This window comes from Protopterus annectens, chromosome 8.part0 (genome assembly GCF_019279795.1).
Source record: "Protopterus annectens isolate FY-2018-M chromosome 8.part0, PAN1.0, whole genome shotgun sequence".
Classification (NCBI taxonomy): domain Eukaryota; kingdom Metazoa; phylum Chordata; order Ceratodontiformes; family Protopteridae; genus Protopterus; species Protopterus annectens.
The window spans coordinates 1,003,292,833-1,003,309,767 of record NC_056741.1 but is presented as its reverse complement, the minus strand read 5'-3'; positions in this window follow the sequence as shown (position 1 = coordinate 1,003,309,767).

The following is a 16,935-nucleotide window of genomic DNA, read 5'->3' as shown; positions in this document are numbered from 1 at the left end:
CCACCCCTTAGAAGGATATAATCTGCTATGGAAAAGTTTTTTTTAGTTTAGTTGCTGCTGGGAGAGGTCTAGTGTGATAGTTACTTCAAATGAGACTGACTTGTGATCAGATCTCACAGTAGTATTACTACAACACCATGTTGGTAAGCACCAGCTCCAAAATGCTGGTGCCCCTAGTTGGGGTGTCCACCAGCTAGTCCAGGGTATTGGAGTTAATAAACTCGAGAAACCATTGGGCAAGTGAGTTTGAGCAAGATTAATTTACCTAGTCAATAGATGGGCAATTAAAATCACCCAGAACCACTGTGTTCGGATGTATCTTGATGGATTCCAGTAGATCCAGGTAGGCAGAGTGGATGTCTTGCTTTATGGAGGGGTCCTGCAGCTGGCAATGACTTTAATAGGTGTCCTACCAGCAGTTAGTTGCACCTGAACTGTCTCCAGGGAATCATACTATTTAACCAATCTGGTGGTGTATTTATCCTTAATGAATATTGATACACCGCCTCCTATAGTTTTCATGCCATCCATTCATGGTCTGAACGTGTGATAGGAGGTGTAAACCCAGTATGGCTGGAGCACTCCCCACCGCTTTGAACCAGGTGACTGCACAGATGTCAGCATTTTCCAAGGTGAGGACTACTTCCAGTGAGTGCAGTTTCATGCTGAGACTCCTAGCATTTAGCAGTATAACCTTGAGGTTGTTTCTTGATTAAATGTTTACGTCAGGAATTTTGGCCTTGTGACATTGCCTAAAAAAGTCACTATGGGAGTGACAGGAGCCTTTGCCAGTAGCCAAAATCCCAGGGGTGACAAATGAAGACCATCTCTGGCAAAGTATCGAGGTCTATCGATCATGTCATCTCAGGTTGACAGAAAACTATATCCCCTTAGAATGACACCCGAAAATAAGTCAATTATTAAAGTCAACGATTTTCTGTTTATATTGTGGCATCATCCTAGGCGAGGGTAATATGCTGCTCAAGGCTAGGGACATACGTGTCTGTGACACAATCAGAAAACTCAATCATGCCTCTCCTCATTTATTCCAGGGAGATGTGTCTCAAGTCATTAGACTATGTGCTTCACACTTCTGGTATATTTATGTCACTGGAATAAAGTCTTAGCTATGTCAAACCCAGAGCTGTTGGACATGCTCCATGTAAAGAAATCCCAATCCCTCCGAGCTACATGATCTAGGGACCTAAACCTTGTCACCACAATGAAGAGAACATGCTAGAGGGATAGATTCCTGTCCCAGAGACTTCCCATACTCTGGAACAAACTACCTATCTATATCAAACAAAACTCCTCATTAGCACTCTTCAAGAAAAATCTTGATGATTGGATGGGAGATAGGAAATTCACCCCGGGGATCACTTCTGTGGCTCTACTTGACAGGGGAACAGGAGCATAATTTTCTTGGGTGGCAAAAGCCAGGGTACTATTTGGCTAGGCTTATATAGGCCCTAGTGCCAATAGAACCTATGAACCTATACATATATGTGTATGTGTATATATATATATATATATATATATATATATATATATATATATATATATATATAAATGTTCTCTTGCAAAATTCTGCTGTTTGGACACATTTGATAAACTAATCTGCACAAAGGTCATGATGAATCATAATATCCTATATTGTAGTAACAATTATGTCAATATTTCAGCTGTGTAGCTTGGACATAGATAACTTTGTTTTATACATCTGGGACAAAATAATTATGAACCCTTTTATGCAGTGGTCATTTGCTCCTAAACATTAGTCAGACTTGACACCATCTACTCACTGTAATGCTAATAATTGCTCTTATACTAAAGTATTAAATTACCTGCTACTTGTCTATCCATGATAAATATACATAAAATTACTGTTTTTTGTGCAACTGATCTTATCTAAGTCATGAAGACTAGCTCAGATTTCAGATGGCTTTTGCCTTACCCCAGCAAAAATATAGATTCTGTGAACACGTTGTGTGTCTTAACACTAAACCAGTGCTCACAGCTTAAATCGTAAAGGATAGTTTTGATTTTTTCATATACTTTTATTGTACTGAAATGTATTTGTTATAAGTAGTTTGATTTTCTTTTCTTTGTTAGTAGTGGTTGTTTTATATTTTGAAGATTAATATCGTCACTGCAAACACAACTAGTTCCTTTACCCTTTCATTGTTATAGGAGAAGAATATGATAAGGACGTGTTCTGGACACTCCTATAGGAAAGTAATTTAATTTATTTTCAGTAGGTAAGCAGGATAACCTGAATGCCACCCTGCTAATTATTCTAACTAGGTTCATAGATAGAAGTGTTCTGGACACTCCTATAGGAAGGTGATTTAATTTATTTTCAGTAGGTAAGCAGGATAACCTGAATGCCACCCTGCTAATTATTCTAACTAGGTTCATAGATAGAAGTGTTCTGGACACTCCTATAGGAAAGTGATTTAATTTATTTTCAGTAGGTAAGCAGGATAACTTGAATGCCACCCTGCTAATTATTCTAACTAGGTTCATAGATAGAAGTGTTCTGGACACTCCTATAGGAAAGTGATTTAATTTATTTTCAGTAGGTAAGCAGGATAACCTGAATACAACCCTGCTAATTATTCTACCATTTAACGCACCTCTACTAATAGTGTTGTAAATGCTACTATCATGATTTTAATGCACAACATGAACTGCATAAAGGAATTACCAAGACGCAGACCCAACTAGAAACTTTTATTATTTAATGATATTGGGATATGATTAGATACTGTTACACCAAGCAACAATTGTTAGTTGATGAACTGCATATACATGGCTACCAGGTGGGATGAGTAGACAGGGGCATCCTATTCAGTGTCATACAATGGAGCACAGGACATGATTATGACTCCAGGTGTTCAAGTTTAGTAAACATAGAAGTGAATGTTGCAGGAAGTTTAACTACAGGTGTTAGATAATATGTGTAGACTTTGAAAATTAAGACTAGATAGACCTGTGATGAAATCTAGGAAATGTTTTCCTTATTATTTGATGCAGGCAGATGAGGAATCCTTTCCTTACAAAATGGATAATGGGTTAACTACAAATACAAAAGCATAGAATGCAGCAATACTATACTAGCAATTTACTATAATTTGCAAAAGAGATTAAACTGGAAGTTTAGCTGTCTGTTAAAGTGCATTTGAATGTTAACAATACTGGGTTCTTTTAAAAAAGTACTCAGGAAGTTCTATTTTATCACAGAAAATTTTGTAAATGTCACAGAAATGTCACCAACTGCTTAACATGATTCACCTGGGGAGTACATGATTGCAATTCTTCCTTGTCTGATTTTCCAGATCATGAACAAATGTGAAATGAAAGCATTAAGGCATTAAAGACATATTTCTACATGTATACTAAGTAGCACATCATTGTTCTGTGTATATATATATATATTTATACATTTTAGAGAGAGAGAGACTGAGGTTGTTTTCTCTCTCTCTCTCTATATATATATATATATGTGTGTGTGTGTGTGTGTGTGTGTGTGTGTGTGTGTGTGTGTGTGTGTGTGTGTGTGTGTGTGTGTGTGTATATATAGCTATATCTATAGCTAATATATATATATATCTCTATCTATAGCTATATCTATGTATACGTGTTTATGCCATAAGATCAAAAGTTCAAAAGAGAGAAAACCAAAATATCTAAAACGCAAAATATCAAAAGCATTTTTAATACAGAGGGTTAAACCCCCTGCACCCTCCACTCCCCCTAATTATATATACCAACTCCGAGGTCACACAACAGTGGAGAAGGGACAAATTCCCATGTTAGATATTTTGAGTTTTAGATATTTTGGTTTTCAGTCTTTTGAACTTTTGATCGACCTTGATTTCCTGAACGGGAACATTTTACGAGGGTAAGTAAACACTTCCCCCAAACTGCATGAAAACACACCGCAGTATGTATAACGCCCCCCCCCACATCCCTCCCAACTATATATACCAATTCCAGGATCACACTACAGTGAGGAAAAGAGCATATTTCCCCATGTTGGGGAAGTGATTACTTACCTTGGTAAAACTTTCGCAGTCTGAAAATCAAGATTTCGATGTTGTCATCTCGCGAAAATCACTTTTGATAATCTACCCTTTTGAGCTTTCAAAGTAGATCCATACATCATAATCCAGCCACTGGGGAATGCACAAGCCAGTGTATTTCTTCATGCCACTCCCAAGCCCAGATAAATGGGGAAGGTTATGTCAGGAAGGGCATCTGGTGTAAAATTTTTGCCAGATCAAATATGTGGACAACAGTACAGTTTTCCATACTGGATCAGTCGAGGCCTGGGTTAAGACAGGCACTGAGTGACATTGAAGAGTTACCAGATAGATGGGCAGCCACAGCAGAGATGGTAAAGGAGACAGCTAGAAAGGTGCTTGGTGTGACATTCGGACAGAGGAAGAAGGACAAGGAGACCTGGTGGTGGAATGACAAAGTACAGCAGAGTATACAGAAGAAGAGGTTGGTGAAGAAGAAGTGAGATTGTCAGAGAGATGAAGAAAGTAGACATGAGTACAAAGAGACAAGGCATATGGTAAAAGAGGTGGTGAATGCTAAGGATAAGGCATATGGTGAGTTGTATGAAAGGCTGGACACTAAGGGGGGAGAAAAAGACCTGTACTGATTGGCTAGATAGAGGGACTGAGCTAGGAAAGATATGCAGCAGTTCACCAAAAAGGAATATACTTGTAGAGGAAATAAGGCAACCTCCGTTCTTCTTGGAAATAAATTAATTTAATGGTCCACCACAGCAAATTAAAACACCATGCAGTAAGACAAAGTCCCAGCAAAAGCAGCAACACAAAGGGCATAAACGCTGATAAATTCCACTGCGTTTTCGTTTAAGAAACTTCTTCCGATGAAACAGAGTACAAACTGCAGTTTCATGGAGCTCTTAAATACTCTAAACAATTACAATTAATCACATGATTCAATAATTAAATGCCCTATTAAGCAATTAAAAATGCCAGCACCATATAGGGATTTCCTGTGGAAAGCTTAAATTCTTTGAAATCTTTTTAAATAAAAAATTCATTTAATTTACAATTATTAAAAAACTTACTGATACCACAAAATCATGGCCAGGTAAAAAGGTTAAAAGGTTAAAAATATTAATGTTAAAAATGTTAAAAACACAGCCCAGGACACTCGTACATATTTAAAAACAATTATACATATCTTAATTCAAACAACTGTTAAAGAAATTCCAATACTGCTGTTGCCATCTAGGGGTCACAATTTGTTATTACACTCTCATACAAAATATAATTCATAAAGCTTTTAATCCAGAATGATTTTCCTTTTAAAAAATAGAAAAAATGTAAAAAAAATATATATATTGTGATGGTTTATTCAATGTGCAAATAGATGAAGAGGGTTAAATATAATTAAATGGCAAGTAAAAAAATTCTATTGTGCTAAAAATCCAACCATTAGTCCCTATACAAAAAACTAGAATTGTAATTTGTTATAGTTTACCAGCTCTCATCTTCAGGACTGGGGTTATAGAGATGGTCTCATTTAGACCTGGGTATTTATTCCCTTCTAAGGCCAATTGCCAGACCAATTCCTTATGTTCGATCCAGGTTTGCCATGGGCCACCCCTCGGGTCCATCTCTACCACATCTAACACATAGAATGTATAGGTAGCCTGATTGCAATTTAATAAATGTCTGTACAAGGCATTATTACAATTTTGATTTTTAATATCATAACAATGTTCGTAAATCCTATTTCTTAGCTTTCTTTCGGATTTACCAACATAAAATGCCTCACACTTGGTGCATGTAGCTAAATATACTATGCCCTTCGTTTGGCAATTAGCAAAGTGTTTACTAGTAATTAAGATGTCCCTACTCTTGATGTAAACTGTGTCCCTTGTTGCCACATACGGGCACTGATTGCATCTACCACACTTATGGGTACCAACCCTACATTCCCTAGTAGTCTCACTTGGTTTTTTCCTTTCTAGTACATTTTTTATACTTTTCCCTTTTCTAAAGGTACATTTAAATGGTTTATTGAAAATTCCCTTTAAGTCCGAGAATTCACCAAAATAGTTCCATTCATTTTCGACCATTTTACTGATTTTATATGCTTCTCCACTAAAATCCATCACAAAATTACCACTTTCATTGTTAGTTTCCTTATTTTTGTCTATCTGCCAATTCATATCACCTAATATAGGCTTGAATTTGTTGACTCTTTTTGTCTTGACTTCTTTCTCAATTTCTTTAACCAAGTAAGGGGGATAGCCTCTAGCTAAGAACATCCCTGTCAACATCTCACATTCTGCCTCAAAGTCCTCATCTCTAGAGCACATCCGGCTCCCCCTCATGTACTGGCCCTTTATGATCCCTTTCTTTTGATAGTGTGGATGTGCACTATCAAAGGCCAGAAACGAATTTGAATAAGATTGCTTTCTATACACTCTGGAATAAAAATTCTCTTGTCCTTTCCCAATAAAAATATCAAGATATCTTAAACAATTCGGGTCTTTGACATAAGTAAACTTCAAAAAAGCAGTTGTATGGCTTAAATATTCATAAAATGTTGTGAATTCTGTGTCAGTACCTACCCATAGGAAAACCATATCATCTAGATATCTTTTGTATAGTTTCCAGTACTTTCTATAGGGTGAGTTGATGACAGATTTGTTCTCCCAAGCTGCCATTATTATATTGGAATAAATGGGGGCACACCTGGCCCCCATCGCTATCCCTTGCTTCTGCTTGAAAAATTCGCCATCAAAAAACAAAAAATTGTTACTTACGACTAATTCCATCAAGGTCAGGATCAGCCTAAACTCATTATTTGTAAATTTACCATAATTCAACAGTCCCTCCTCAAACCATTCTAAACCTTCCACAAGGGGGATGGAAGAAAATAAATCCACTATATCCATTGTTATGAATATAATATTCTCATCAAAAGTATCCTTATTCAAATTTTTCAGTAAATCCCAAGAGTCTTTTACTATCCCAGAACTTTCCTTCACCACCGCTTTTAATTTATCATCCAACCATTTTGCGAGGGGTGCCGTCACTGACCCTTCGGAAGCTACAATAGGTCTCAATGGTGGGTTACTAACATCCTTATGGGTCTTTGGCACCCCAAAAATTGTGGGTACTCGGGGTTTAGGGACATTAAGATACTTATACAAATCCAAATCAATACTTCCTTCGAGTAATAAATCATTCAAGGTTAGCCATATCTTTTTATTCCCTATATTTATCTCATTCAAGGAGGCACGTTCATACCTGTCCTCATTATGTAATATTTCCAACATTTTTGTCTTATACAATGTCTGTTCCATTATCACTGTCCCTCCCCCCTTATCTGGTTTAATCACTCTTAGGGTTGGGTCCTTAGATAGGTTGTATAGTAATGTTGTCTCTTCCTGTGTAAGGTTTGGTGCTACCCAATTCCTATGAACCCCACTTCTAATCTTCCTTTCCATTAAATTCTCAAAATTCTTGAGCTGTGGGTTCAGAGGGGGGTTAAATATACTTCTTCTCCTCAGGGACTCACCATTCAATCCATCCCCCTCATTGTCTTGAAACAAAAGTTCCAAGTTCTTCTTTCTAAGGAATAGTTTCAGGTCAATCAAAACTTTACTAATGTCTGCTTTCCCATTTGGTACAAATGTAAACCCCTTCATAAATAAATTGAAAAAGGTATTATTTATTTCCAAATTAGTGTAATTATAAATGGTGTAGTCATCTTTAGTCCATACCTGTCCATTCTTGGTAATGCCATTATTATGCTTCGACTGTTCAGGGTGGTTCAATTGGGTATCTAAAACCTCCTGTATTTGTTGTTGTTGTTTACAGGTCCCTTCACCCCTTGGTAGTAGTTTTTTTGGAAATTATTTTGGTAGTTTGGCTGGTAATTCCTTTCCTAATTATTCCTAATCCTTTCTGACCTTCTAAGGGGTGGGAATGGCTCATACTCACTATCGTCCCTAACATATTCAGCTGTTTCATTTTCCAAACCATCTAATTCCTTATTTGGAGCCCCCCACCCTTCCCTAGGGAAAGAGGTGCCTCTTGGTTTGGGATAATGAATATTTTCTTTATATTCATTCAAATCTCTCTCCAATTTCCTACATTTTCTTTGAAAGATAGAACCAATACTCTTCTCGATACTACTAAGCGTCGAGAAATAGCTCTTTTTACTAGCCTCTACTGTAAACAGTAAGTCATTAATTATTAAATTGTTGACATCATCCACCTTTTTATGCAGTCCTACCATCACTCTATCATTTTCCTTGATTATAGCCTTTAAAATGGCAAAGCCACAATCATCAAATATTCCAACCAATTCATTATGGAAATCACTACCAACTTTAACTTTATTTGGGTATTTACACACCCTTAGGCCCTTAGGCACTATTTTCAAGTTTAAGCATTCATTTAAATAGGTATTCTCAAGTTCAAGATTTTTTAACTTAAATAAACAATCATTCAACACATTGAGGTTAGTATCATAAGATGAACATACATCATTTGACCTCATTTCCGGTACATTTCTTACACTAAAACTAAATTTAGAATTATACACTTTAGAAAAGATATGCAGCAGGTTAGGGTGATAAAGAAAAACATGCTCACAAGTGAGGAGAGTGTGTTGAGCAGATGGAAAGAGTACTTTGAGGGGCTGATGAATGAAGAAAATGAGAGAGAGAGAGAAGGTTGGATGATGTGGGGATAGTGAATCAGGAAGTGAAACAGATTAGCAAGGAGGAAGTAAGGATAGCTATGAAGAGGATGAAGAATGGAAAGGCTGTTGGCCCAGATCACCTACCTGTGGAAGCCTGGACATGTTTAGGAGACATGACAGTGGGATTTTTAACCAGATTGTTTAACAAAATCTTGGAAGGTGAGAGGATGCCTGAGGAGTGAAGAAATGTATTGCTACCAATTTTTAAGAATAAGGGTGATGTGCAGAGTGGTAGTAACTACAGAGGGATAAAATTGATCAGACACAGCATGAAGTTATGGGAAAGAGTAGTGGAAGCTAGGTTAAGAATGGAGGTGATGATTAATGAACAGCAGTATGGTTTCATGCCAGGAAAGAGCACTACAGATGTGATGTTTGCTCTGAGGGTGTTGATGGAGAAGTATAGAGTAGGTCAGAAGGAGTTTCATTATACCTATGTAGACTTAGAGAAAGCATATAACAGGGTGACTAGAGGGGAGATGTAGTATTGTATGAGGAAGTCGGGAGTGGCAGAGAGGTATGTAAGAGTGGTACATGATATGTATGAGGGTGGTGTGACACTGGTGAGGTCTGCGGTAGGAGTGATGGATGCAGTCAAGGTAGAGGTGGGATTACATCAAGGATCAGCTCTGAGCCCTTTCTTATTTGCGATGGTGATGGACAGGTTGGCAAACCAGAAGAGACAAGAGTCCCCACTGACCATGATGTTTGCAGATGACATTGTGATTTGTAGTGAGAGTAGGAAACTGGTTGGAAGAAGAGAGGTAGAGATATGCTCTAGAGAGGAGAGGAATGAAAGTCAGCAGGACTAAGACATAATATATGTGTGTGTGTAAATGAGGAATGGTAAGGATGCAGGAAATAGAGCTGGCAAAGGTGGTTGAGTTTAAATACTTGGGATCAACAGTTCAGAGTAATAGTGAGTGTGGAAGAGAGGTGAAGAAGAGAGTGCAGGCAAGGTGGACTGGATGGAGAAGACTGTCAGGAGTGATTTGTAATAGATGGGTACCAGTAACAGTGAAAGGGAAGGTCTACAAGATGGTAGTGAGGCCAGCTATGTTGTTTATTTATTTATTTGTTTGGTTATTTATTTATTTATTTATTATTTATTGCATTTGTTTACTGGAAAGGTCCACTGGGCCTAGGTGACCCCATTTTCAGTGGTGGCCCAGGAAGAAAAGCTCTGCATGAAATTAAAGATGTTGCAGATTACAATAAAATGTAGAAATATAGTTACAGTTACATAGATAGCTAGAAGGCAATACATAAAAATACAGACATATAGTTACAGTTACATAGATAGCTAAAAGGCAATGCAGTAACAATCTTAGGCATTGATTTAACTATGATATTTAGAACATATTAGAGAACATACATATTGACCAGATGAGTGGAAAGAGGAGGGGTAGAGTGTGAGTGGCGCAATAGAAGAAGAAAGCGATAGGTGGGATTGGAGAGGGGTTTTTTGGCATGGGCATAACAAGCAGGAGGAGAGGTGGTGTTTTCTAAGAAATTTTTTTAAGAGTGCAGGGTATGTGATGGAGGTTACTGTGGATGGGAGGCCATTCCAAAGTTTGGAAACAATGAAGGAAGAGAGCATTTGACTAGCTGGGAGTTGGGGTTTGTCTACTTTAAGCAGTGTTTTATTTTCTGATCTAAGAGGTCTATTTGGTTGGTACAATGATAGTAAGAAGGAGAGAGATGGGCATGCTGTGGGTTTATATATCTTTTTATGTGCAGTAGTTAAGTGTAGGCAGTTGAGACAGAGTGGTAGCTTTAGCCAGCTTAGTTTTTGCAGTGAGGAACAGTGGTGTGGTGAGGATTTAGCATTTGTTGCAAATTGGTGACCTTATTGTAACATGAGTCAAGCTTTGTTTTAAGAGATGAGTGGATATTTGTGAGTATAGGGGCACTATATAGCAGTGATGGAAGTAGAAAGGCTGAGGCTAGAGTCTTTTTAGCAGTGTTGTTGAGGTAATTGCTATGTCTATAAAGGGTTCCCAGTTTCTGAAGTGTTTTTTTGATGTTATTGAGTATGTGGAGATCAAATGTTAGGGTTTCATTAATAATGCCTCCTAACAGTTTAATATTATAGCAATAACCCACGCCTGGGTGTGGGTAATGCTGGATTTACCCATGGTTGGCGTGGTTTGGTCCCGAGGGTGAAGCCTGAGGGACCAAACAAAGCCAACTGTGGGTAAATACAGCATTACCCACACCCAGAAGTGGGTTATTGCTATTATACCATGACATTATTTAAGAAAATAAACTATTACTTCTCTTAAATAATGGCATAGTATAATGCCTGTTTACTGCCCTTCCGCAGATGTCTGGCATCCGCGGCAGTTCTGATGTACTGCACGCCTGTGCAGTACATCAGAGCTGTGGGCAAAAGCAACGGAGAAAGCAAGATCTCTGTTGCTTTTTTTTTACTGTTTTGCTATGTTAAATGGGTTGAACATAGCGAGACAGTTTTAAAATAAGCAACGGAGATGTCCGTTGCTTATTTTAAAACTGTCTCGCTATGTTAAACCCATTTAACATAGCGAACAGTAAAAAGCAACGGAGATCTTGCTTTCTCCGTTGCTTTTTAAAACCTGTCGCTATGTTAAATGGGTTTAGCATAGCGAGACAGCTTTAAAATAAGCAACGGATATCTCCGTTGCTTATTTTAAAGCTGTCTCGCTATGTTAAACCCATTTAACATAGCGAGACAGTGTTTTAAAAGTAGAGTTATACTAATGGAAAAAAGTCCGGGTGACCGGACCTTTTTCCATTAGTATAACTCGATTTACAATGTGCACGCTGGCCAATCAGCGTGCACATTTTGGGGGGGGTCATGGTATAATAGAGACTACTTCAATGATGGTATTATTTTGGGAGTGGATACAGAATTCAGTCCTATTTAAGGAGGTTGTTTTTTGGGAGTGAATAGGATCAGTTTAATCTTGTTTGGGTTGAAAGCAAGGTGATTGCATGACATCCATTTTTCAGTGGACGTGAAGGTGTTTTGGGTTAGTAGTTGTAACTTAAAAGGGGTTTTAGCAGTGCAGATGATTGTTGAATCATCTGAACATTGGCTCATGGTGCCATGTGTAAAGGAGTTATGGAAGTTATTGATGAATGTATTGAATAGAAGGGGGCCCAATATGGAGCCTTGGGGGACACCTGTGGAGATGCTGAGGAAGGGGGAACAGGATTGCTGCCATTTAGTTGACTGATATCTGCCAGAGTAGTAATTTGAGAACCAATTTAGGGTCGGGGTGAGAAACCTAGATTATTGAGTTTAGAGAGTAAAAGGGAGTGTGAAATAGTATCAAAAGCTTTTGAAAGGTCAAGGAAGAGTGTAGAGATGATCAGACCAGAATCGCGTACTTGATTTACTGTATCCTTAAAGGTGATGAGAGCTGTGTTTGTGCTATGGCCTGGTCTAAAATCATGTTGGGTTGGGGTGAGACGTTGGTTATTAATTAAATGGTTGAGAAGTTGGGTATGGACACATTTTTCTACTATGTTTGAAATGGGAGAGAGGATAACGATGGGCCAAAAGTTGGAGATATCTGAATTTTTACCGACTTTGTGCAGAGGAAGAATGTATGCTTTCTTCCAGATATTTGGTATGTGGGATTCTTGAATTGATCTATTGAGAAGTATACTAATGGGGTAAGCAATGGAGCTTGTGGATATTTTTAGCAATTCAGCAGGTAAGTTGTCAGGAGCACAGATGCAAGGTTTGAGTTTTAGAAGGTGTTTCTTTATGGTGCATGTGGGAATGGGTGAGAGAAAAATTTGGCAGACAGGAAGGTTTAGAACGAGTAGATTGTTTGTCTGATGAGTTAGGGTTAGAAGGAGGGAAAGTGGTGGTCAGCTTGGCAATGGTGTCAATGAAATTTGGTTTAAAGAGAGAGGCTATATCAGAGGGGGTTTTATCAGGGCATGGGCAAGGATAGGTGTTAGAACCTGGGTGTATAAGGGAATTTATTGCTCCCCAGAATTTTTGTGGGTTTAGCCTATGTTGGTCTTGTAGTTTATGGAAATATTCTTTTTTTTTTTTTTGGTTACCGATCATTTGGCCTGATTACGTAGTTGTTTGTATAGTCCAAGGTCAGCTGGATTTTTATATTTTTACGATGATTTCCAAGCTTTGTCTAGTGGACATGATTTGCTTTGTGGATTTGGTGAGCCAAGTGGCATGATTAGTCTTGACTCTTTTTAGTCGGGGTGGTGCTACTTTATCTAAAGTTTTGAGAAATGTTGAATTGAATAATTCAACTGCATCATCAAGGGGAATGACTTTTAATGGTGCCCAGTTGATATGCTGTAAAATTTTGTTTAGGGTTTCCAGAGAGAATTGGGATAGGTCACTAGTTTGTTTTAATTGGTGGTTACTAACAGTTGTGGGTGTTTTACGTATAGCAAAGACTGGTAAGTGGTCACTGATGGTGTTTGGTAATGTTCCAAAGGTGGAGATCTTATTTGGGTCAGATACAAGGATCTAATCTAAGATTGAGCCTCTGTTCTTTTTGTTATTGGGCCTAGTTATATCAGAGATAAGCTGGGTGTAGTTGAATAAGTTGATGTTAGTTTGGGGATTTTGGTTAGTGATATCTAACCAATTAATGTTTACATGCCTTAGGATGATTGTTTAATTTTGAATATTTTTGAATGATCACACTAGAATTTCCTCTAGAATGGGAAAGTTGTCACCTGGGGAATGTATAATACTATGATGCAGAGGGTTTTATAGTTATTTAGTTTTAGGAGGGTTACTAAACGTTCTGCTGAGGAGAACTGTGGAATGGATTTAGTGAAAGGGACTAGGGTGTAGATATTTGGGCATATCAAGACAATGTCACCACCTTTTCTGTGTGGCCTGTCATTCCTGAAGCATGTATAGTTGGGGAGGTAGGAATTCTGTGTTGTTGATGAATGGTTTAAGCCAAGTTTCAGTTATGGCAGTGAAATCGGGTTTGTTTTGGTGTAACCATGCATGGAAGTGGGGACTTATATTTCTAATGCTTTATAGATTGATGGTAGTGAAGTTTAAGGATTTTATGGAATTTGGTTGGTTGTACATTTTCGACTCTGGCCTTGGGTTTGGGTGTATGTCTCCACATTTTATTAAGTTAGAAAGGGTGGTTTGATTTATAGGTTGTAGTTGTTTTTTAGTTTTATGGTGGTAGTCTAGTTTATGATAATTATGGTGGACTTTGTGTAGATGGAGGATTTTTACTTTAGCTTGTAGAATTATGTATGGAGAAAATAAGGTAGAGCCTATTGTGGAATAACTTGGAAGAGTTTGTGTGTGCATAGATGTTGAGTGTGATAGTTTGAAAGGTATGTGGGTTGTGTGATATGATGTAAGGTGGAGGAGTAGATAGAGATAAAAGGAGATAGTGTAGAGAGGCATAGTGATAGAGTGGAATAATGAGATAGAAGAGAAATTTGTAGGAGTGGAAAGAGTGGGTTAAAGATTGAGTTTAGAGATATATAGTGAGTTTGGCAGTAGGGGGCAGGGAGAGGTAGTAGGGTATAGATGTGGTCTTTTGGTAGGAAAGAGGTGGAAGAGGAAGCTGAGAAAGAAAGTGGTAGAGAGGATATTTGGGTAATAGACAGTGTTGGACGGTATTTGAGGAGGAGCAAGAAGGGATAGGAAGTGTTGGACAGTGTTGGAGGAGGAGCAAGAAGGGATAGGAGTAAGAAGAATAGACAGGTGAGGATATTTGGGTTAAGGAAGGTGACTGGGTTTAGTAGGGGTGTGGTAGCTTGTGTAGAGGGGTGGGCAGGGTTGAGATAGCCTATCAGTTGAGTTGAATGTAGAGGGTGGGGTTTAGTTAGGTATAAGTTCAATGAAAGTGGGGGTGGGTGAGAATAGGGGTATGGTAGGGGAGTGGAGTGAGCCTGAGTGTAGCTACAAAAACTATCTAAAATACATAAAACTAAGAAATATGGCTAAGAGAAAATTCTTTTGCAGGTCAGAATGCTTGTTTATTTATAATTTAGGAGGTAGAAAAATAATATCTAGTAGGGTGGAAAGGCTGCTAAACTTGAGAAAGTGGGAGTTTTCTATGGCTTAATTTGATTAGCTGGGAATTTAGAATGGGGAGGACTGGCAGGATGCAAGCCGGTAAGCTCTGCTTGCCACTAGTTGCACAAATGCAGCAATTGCAGTAGAAAAGCAGGTTATTACCACTGCTTTACTTTAAATAATGGGAATTAGGTTCATGAGGTACATACACTTTTAAAAAACAAGAAAATAGAGCTTGAGCAAATTCTTGCAGAGCGCTCCTTTCTTTCTACTTGAAATAAAGTGGGGTTGGCCAGGTAGGGTTGTTTTTCTGAGTTGGGGGCACCCGTTAAGATGAAAGGCAAAACTTTTAAAGAACAAGAAAATAGAGCTTGAGCAAATAATTGCAAAGTGGTCATTTCTTTCTACCTGAATTAAAGTGGCATTGGCCAGGTAGGGTTTTTCTTCTGAGTTGGGGGCACCTGGTAAGATGAAAGGCAAAACTTTTAAAGAACAAAAAACTAGAGCTTGAGCAAAGTCTCTCAGAGTGCTCTTTTCTTTCTACTTGAATTAAAGTGGCATTGCCCAGGTAGGGTTGTTTCTTCTCAGTTGGGGCAACCCCTTAAGATGAAAGGCAAATGCTGTTTTACTTTAAATAATGTAAATTAGGTTCATGAGGTACATACACTTTTAGCAAACAAGAAAATAGAGCTTGAGCAAATTCTCGCAGAGTGCTCCTTTCTTTCTACTTGAATTAAAGTGGTGCAGACCAGGTAGGGCAGTTTCTTCTGAGTTGGGGGCACCAGTTAAGATGAAAGGCAAAGTGGATCACACAGCTTTATCGGTCACCTGGGGCATCTTAATAGTACAGGGGACAGGAGATCCCTGTTATATGGGTTAGATATGGTGGCACTGATGAAAAGACAGGAGTCAGAGTTGGAGGTGGCAGAGTTAAAGATGTTAAGATTTGCACTGGGCGTGACAAGGATGAACAGGATTAGAAATGAGTATATTAGAGGATCAGCTCAGGTTGGACAGTTTGGAGACGAAGCCAGAAAGGCAAAATTGTGTTGGTTTGGACATATGCTGAGGAAGGAGGCTGGGTATATTGGGAGAAGGATACTAAAAATGGAGCTGCCAGGTAAGAGGAAAAGAGGAAGCCTTATGATAAGATTTCTAAATGGAGTGAAAGGGGTGGTGGGTGTGACAGAGCAAGAGACAGAGGACAGGAAGAAATGGAAACAGATGATCTGCTGTGATGACCTCTAACAGGAGCAGCTGAAAGAAAAAGAAGATATATATATAAAATATATATATATATATATACACACACACACACACATATATATATATATATATATATACATATATATATCTATATCTATATAGATATATATATATATATATATATATATATATATATATATATATATATATATATATATATATATATATATATATATATATATATATATACACACACACATACACACACACACACACACATATATATATATATATATATATATATGTATACACACACACACACATATATATATATATATATATATATATATTTTTTTTTTTTCCGCCCATTCTGATTCGTGTCTCACTTACTGTTGCGTATAATCATATTTCTACTCTTTATTTTGTTTCCTGCTGCAAAATTAATGCTGCTTTTGGCCCTAATGCAGTGTACTATCCATTAACCAGCAGTTTGTGTTGTATTTTATACACAAATATAATTCTGCTGTATTATTTCTCCACTCCCTCATTAAGGAAAAAGGAATAGGCAGTTGCAAGTACAGTTTGCCCTTCATTTAAGTATTGTGAAGTAACAGTTGTATAATCGCATAAGTACGCTTTTCAGTCAAATAAAATGTAAAAAATAAACAAAATAATATAAATAATCTTGATTTTCCATCACTGATTTTATTCTTTGTTAAGTACACATTGCTCCAGTAAAGTTCTCTATTTATGTAACCAAACTTAAAGGTCTGAAGTTAATATGAGGATAGCTTAGTCATACTTTTTAGAAGTGGAATTTTTTTCACTTCTGTAACCTATTCCTTAATACTTTCTGTTGAAACTCATGTCCTATATAAATATTTTAAAGGTATATTCATTCCTGTCTGCCTTAATTCTTTATACTGGGATTT